Raw genomic sequence first — 7,276 nt, 5'->3', positions numbered from 1 at the left:
CACACACACCCACTGGTTGAGGAATTTCTCTGAGCCCTAAGGAGGAGGAGACGGGGACAGACAGAACACAATTAGAAGCAGCTTGTCACAACTTTGTACCTCGAAGTGTGTATCTCCAGTGTGCTTATATGTGAGTGTTTGTGTGTGTGTGTGTGTGTGTGTGTGTGTGTGTGTGTGTGTGTGTGTGTGTGTGTGTGTGTGTGTGTGTGTATATATAAAATACATTATGAGCGAAGTAAGTGAGTATGCAAAAAATTAAGACAGTATGAATATTCTGAGATATACACAATGTGAACACTAGTAACAGTATGAATACTATGACATGTAAATAAGGGTAAACAGCTAGAGGTGTGATAAGAATTCAATGTACACACACTATATCACCAACAAATTCAGTAGTACAAATATGGATATACTTCAAAATACATAACCAGTATAGGCAGTGGTACATTCATTATTAAGAATCAGCAGTATGAACATGTTTACACTGTGGGTCTGATTTAATCACAGTGGTATAGACAAGTCTTACTTTAAAAGTGAATGATAGCATGTTACTCACCTAGACCCTCCTCACTGTCTGGACTCTCTGCCGTTGGTGAGACAGGTGGAGGCGGTATTGCATCTGTACTGGCTCAGGTCCTGATAAAGACAGAGGGATGCTGAAATCTCCTGAGAAATGTAAAGACCTAGTTCACTTTCAATCATGGCTGATCTCCTAACAGTAATGTAAAGTGGTTACAACATGGTGAACCGACCAACATGTAGTCACTCGGTCTACTGGGTCCATACAATCTCAAGTTACAGTCATCAGTTACAAAATGAGCCTAAAGTTACTGACGTCACTAGCTGCACAACAGCCGAGAGCAACAGACACAATCCTACTAACCGCTAAAACGTCTGTCGACAACGTCAATATCACCACCTGAAATGTTTGTCGGTACGGTTTGTCAGTCATTACACTGATTATACTTTTAGCTAAAGAGCTAACATTGACGCTACTCACCATGCTAACAGGAAAGTTGCGAGCTCGGCATCAAACCGCATCTCTTTCCTCTCAGGAGCTGTCTCCAGCGGTGGAAAGCCACACCGAGATTTACTCATGTTGCTTCTTTTCTTTGCCGTTGAACGTGGTTTCTTGTCGGGAGCGGTCCTTCGGGATGCAGATGAATATCGTCTTTTAGGAAGTTCAGCCATTCCTGTGTCTCTGTGATGCTAACTTCAAGCGCTGAGAGCAGACTTGACGCTCCACTAACTCACAGAGCGTCTAGTGTCACAAAGTGGTATTACAACACAGGACGGGTCGGGGCTGGCTGGTGAGCATGCGCATTTCAGTAGATAACTCTGAAACACAAAAGATGGAGATCTTGATCATGACATCATCACTGTGGCTGCTTCATGTGCTGTTGATAGTGTTAATTCATTTTTGAACATTTTAAACTAAAGTTCTGGCCACATCTTATATTGCACCTTTACAGCACAACCACCAAAGCTGACATTTAAAAGTGAAGCTACATGTTCTTTGCCCACATTGCAAACCAACTTACAGTTTTGGACTGTTTAGTTAAAACAAAGACACTGAGCTTAATTTGACTGATATTGACACATTTGATGCATATAAAACATTTTAATTTGCTTTGAAAATATATAAATCTATGCTTGGATTATTAAAACAATCATGCTTTCCCTTATACTTACATTCAATTTGTGATGTACAAACGTTTGTATTCACCCAATTTGCATTCAGGCCAGTAGATGCTGCACTGCTCACATGAAGCATCAAGATATAAACCCTTTGTGGAACCACTTTGCTGAGAAAGTAAAACCTCAGACGCTGTAGGACTCACATCCAGTACCAGGCAGTTGATTTCTGCAAGCAAAGAAGATACAACAGCCCGGGAAATTTTACTCACTGTGTATTTTACTTACTGACTGTGGACTGCTCACAGAGCCAGGTGTCAGTCCACTGCTGCCATATTTGTTCATGGTGCCAGTATATGAGGTCATGGCACTGTCTCCCCAGTCACCGTATGTCACCAGGTGTTATTGGTAAATCAAACTTACTGATTTAATTTATTGCGTAACCAGGAGGGTAAATAAGTAAACAAAATATACTAGCAAGGCAAGAGGATAACTGAAGTAGGGGAACAGGAGCCAACAAAGAGCCTAACTATGCGATTCTAACCAACCCAAAAACACGAAGCAGCACCCCTGTTCCTAATGTGTCCAACAGTCTTTTTCTAAGGGTGTGATGCACAATCAGAATTTTAAACCTAGCTCAGTCCCCAACAATCAACACCAGCATCTCAAACCAAATCACAAATTACACACAAATGTTCACAAAGGCGGTACAGAGGCGAGCTGCCTATCATGTCAGCCGCCACTAATGATGTGCAGCCGGGCTCTTAAACTCTCTTCCTCTGATGCTGAAACGGTAGCAGCTGTGGAGAGGACTCACAGGATCATTGCTGCACCAATAGGAGAAGCCGTGGAGTCGGCGGCTCCTCCTCTCTGCTCCGACAGTGACAAGTAATCCATTAGTTAGTGTTAAAATGCCCAAGCTTTGTGCAGCAACAGGCTGTAATAACAAGAACAACTGTAGAGAGTCTTTGCTCTGCACGGCCGCCTACACCGGCTACCTGACCGCAGCAGGCTCCTGGATACGCGGTACGAAGTCGCTGCTAACACAGTTAGCATTCATAATTCGAGGTAAACTTTATATCTTAGTGTTAAAATAATCTTAGTAGCTAATTGCATACATGTCCACATTTGGTAAATATCACATATATGAGGAGAAAGCTTGTAATATTAGCTGAAGTTACTGTGTGTAAGCTAACTGTGTGGTGTAACCGCTTGTATTAAAACCATAGACCGAGGGAAAACATGTTATAACGTGTTTTAAAATGAGTTCTGCAAAGCGAAGGTGACGTCACCGACCTTAGTGTTAACAGAGACAGCGGGTTGTCAATGTCGGTAAGTCACGGTCACTAAACGATCCCGTTATTACAGTGAACTGTCGTGTCTGGACGCGCTGTTAAAGAGCAGAGCAGCGGACGTGTGTGTCGTGTTTGTTCATATTAAGTTTGGTTCAGTGTTAGTCGGCTAGTTTTCAGCTCTAGTTCATTTCATTATTGATGACAGGAGTCAAAACATCTGTTGGAATGATTCTGTCTCTGTCAGAATAAAGAACATCACTGAGAGCTGAGAACCATCATGACATGTGCACCTGCACAATGACACCAAACTGAGTATTACTTTCTATTCTGTTGTTATTTCATGTAAAACAGTTCAGCAGACTGTTTATTACAACTAAGCTGAGGGAATAATGTATTTTCAGATATCTGTGATCATCTAATCAGAGTGCTGTTTCTTTGGTCTTTTGCTCTATACTCTACAATATGATATTGATATGATTTCTCTCTATTATAATGTTTTTTTCCATCCAGCCAAGGTCTGGATCTTTGGGGACACCTACAACCTCTTGCAGCAATGATGGAGGCCCTGCACCACCTCCACCTGCAGTGTCCACACATGAAGATCTTCTCTTCCCAAACATACACACAGTGTCTTATATGATAATATAGTATTTTTTAATGTAACTCTTGTGGCCATAACATTGTTCAGTCTGATCAGCTGTGCTCTTCCTGGTTCCCTACACCCTCACTGTCGTATTACACTCTCCGTTATAGCAATCGCTAAGTTATCAGCTAAGGCTAGCACTAGCTGGCTAGCTTGGTTAGCAAGGTGCATCTTCACCTGAACTGTGATATTAACAGGGATGCTAATTTTGGCTAGCAAAGAAATAGGCTTAAAACAAAATGTACTTACCGGAAAAAAATTAACCGCCGACTCCTCTGAGTGTCTTTAAGAACAACTGAACACAGAACAAGACATTTTAAGGCAAACAACATGTTGGAGCTAACTTTGATGAACTGAAAACACAATGACAAGTCACATGTCCGACACATCGCTCTGACCTCACATCCGGATTAACAGGCAGGTCCCCCTGTGTGTCTATTACGTGGTAGCCACGCCCTAAAGCCACTCTGCTTTAAAGTGTGTTTTATTGAAGAAAACTTCAAACTAGCGATTCAGACCATAAACACATAATGAAAACGTTTACTGAGGTAACAAATTAAGTTACAAGTACTGTCATTTTCACATAGACTTCAATACAATCGGACTTCTTTTTGCAACCAGTGGAGTCGCCCCCTGATGGTCATTTGATAGAATGCAAGTTTAAGGCACTTCCACATTGGCTTCATTTTCCAGACTGAGAGTTGACATCCATTTTTATATATAGTCTATGGTCTGTGTCTGTGTGCCTGTGTAAACCCATAGGTATTAATAAAACTTTACCATACAGTATTAAATTTTTATTCATACCCTACAAAAACAATATTTGACCTAATTGGTCAAAATGAAATAGCCTACAAATAAAACTAAATACACACATTTCTTTCTTTTAAAACAAATCATATTTTCCTATTGTTGCTATGTTACCACGCTGAAACAAATGCTATTTGCTGTCTCATCGTGAGCTTTTGAACATGATTGGTTGATCTGACTGTCATCAAGGCAACTGGCCAATGACAACTGTGCGCAGGTCAGTTTAAATGTACAGCAGGTAGTTAGTCACTGTAATGAAGAAAACAACAACATTAACTGTGTTCAGATAGAGCAGCAATAAACTCTACCGGTAACAGAAACTCCAGAGACTGGCGATGAGACGCTACAGTGACGTCAGCACGTAAACGGTCACTCACTGCTGTTAATGAAAGGTGACGTACTCTGAGTAAACGTGTTACTGCGGCACATTTTTAAAAGGGGAAGAGGAGGGTAAAACATCTTATATGGGGATGAGAATAATAATATATGATAAAAGTATTAAACAACATCTTTAGGCTGCCAGGGAGCCAGTATCAGTTCCCAGGTGAAAACAGCACCAAAAGCAATCAGTTCATTCCAGTCAGGCTCTTTGCAGCCTGTGCACACAGCTGATAATTATTAATGTACACTCAGTTGACAATTTATTAGGAACATCTAAGTCATCATGGCGTGACAGAAAGAGACAGAAAAACAAGGTTAACAAAAAAAATTATGTGTGAGGAGTGAAATCTGTTGCTGTGATGACGAATGTTGAACAATGTTTCAAAGCAGTTGAACAGCTTCTCCTCAGTCTGTGATGTCACTCACCCTGTGTGATGTCACTCACTGCGAACATTCCACCACATACACACTGATGTAAAAATCTGGAAAGGACCAGAAACGCTCATGAAAGCTGAACTGTCACTGTGTAAAAACTGTGAATGGGATTTCAAAGTTGAACACAACCAGAAATATAAAAACGTTCTAAACATTTTGACTTTTGAATGGAGTTTCCAGCTGAAAGTATGACTGAGAAGAAGAGGTTGAAAAATGCATGAAAAGTTGTGAGAACTGGAGATTTTTAACATTCCGTCTATTCATCTTAATGGGAAAAAAATGTAAGAAAAACACTGAATATTTTAGAAAGTATGAAATACATATATAAAAAAACTAAAGAAATCCAATGATGTCTGAACTGAGCTGAACATTATAAGGTTTGAATGGAGTTTCTATGTTGAAGCTTCTAGAAAGAGATAGGAATGAAAAAAATGGTGGAGTGATAAAGAAGTTTTGAACCTGAGGAGAAGATGTAGTGCGACTGAAGACTGAAATATACAGATTTAAAAAACGGTCACAATTCAACACCATACAGTACATGCTCCAAAATGATCCAGTGGTACAGCGACGGGTCTTTTCTAATGGGAAGGAAAAATAACTCTAAGAGAAAACTTATGAAATCTAAAGAAAGATTTTAACCACAATATTATGATACATGGATTAAACAGAATTGTAATGGTGGACTTTTGATTAATTCTGGGATATTTTGGTTTTGTTTATTTTGTTTAACTGAAGATTTCAATGTGGGAACTTTTCTCTACAGATTTAATTAATTGTTTGTAACAGGAGAAATAAGTGAATGAGAGACTGAAGAAACTGTGAGGGCAGGTTTGTACTGTTTGAATGTTCTGTACTAATATCATTATAATTATACTAATATTCCTGTGAGTTATAATGATGATATGGAGCCAGATTTGGACTGAAGTAACATCTTGCATATGTTGTTCTATGTTACAGATTCTCTCTTATGAAACAAACCAAACATAAACGTTGACTGTTACCATGGTGACATAGCAAGAAGGAAACATGCTGAGAAACTGGGAACATGAAGTTATGTGAGTATAAACCAGGCTGTTTATCACCAGACAACAGGAAGGATCAAACAGTGCATAAACACATACAGGCTACATACATCCAAACACACCAGACATAGTGAGGAGAGGTGGGTGAAGCAAGAGAGGAGGGAAAGAAGAAGAAAAGAAAGAGGAAGGAAATATGAAACACGTTGGTGAGGAAACGACTGATGTGTTTTAAGAGACTGAAGAACCTCAGAAATAAGGGAAGAAAGGAAGGAAGGGAGGAAGGGAAGGAGACAAGGAGACGGGATGAAGGGGAGGGAGGAGGAGTAAATCAGTGTTGGAGACTCTGACGCGGAAGAAGAATCAACCTCTGAGAAGGAAGAAGGAACCGAAATGAAAGCAGCCGCCGTAGGTCCGGGTTCACACTTGTTGATTAATGTTTATATCCAGTCCTGAGGCCGAGTCCTGGACGTCTTCCCACCCGGTTCGTAGTGTGTTTGTCCCGGGTCCTGGAGCTGCTGGTTTCAGGCTGCATGGCTGGCTGACAGACAGACTGTGGTTGTTGCTGGACGCTTTCTCTCATCTCTCATCCGTGTCACGGTCTTCACACCGCCTCTTCATCATTTCATCTTTTATTCATCCTGCTTCCCCCGCGGGAAACCCCGGGAATCACACGGAGGACGGCGCCCTCTTCCCCGTGCAGCCCCGCTGGGTGGCACCGCTGTCTCCGCGCGGAGGGACTCTGATCTCGGCGTGGTGGACGACCTCTTCACCGTGAGAAGACGACGTCGAAGGTTTGAAACCCGGACACTGCCTCCTCCCGCAGCACCGGGGCTGTATTTAAGAAGCTGGATACACGGTTAATATTTCAGGAGGTGGGTATTTAGCAAGACTGTGAAGCGGGAAGCTCCGAGAGACACACCGACCGTGGCGCCCTCTCCGCCGGGCAGCACCACTGGGTGGCACCGCTGGGTCCAGCCGGGGGGATAAGTCCTGTTCGCGGGTTAGCAACGTCACATTTACTGGATCTCGTCTAACTAATCTCGTCTGGATCA

This window comes from Seriola dumerili, unplaced genomic scaffold, assembly GCF_002260705.1.
Source record: "Seriola dumerili isolate Sdu_G_001 unplaced genomic scaffold, Sdu_1.0 BDQW01000398.1, whole genome shotgun sequence".
In the NCBI taxonomy this organism is placed as follows: Eukaryota; Metazoa; Chordata; class Actinopteri; order Carangiformes; family Carangidae; genus Seriola; species Seriola dumerili.
The sequence above is the reverse complement of the archived record's forward strand: the minus strand, read 5'-3'. Positions refer to the sequence as shown.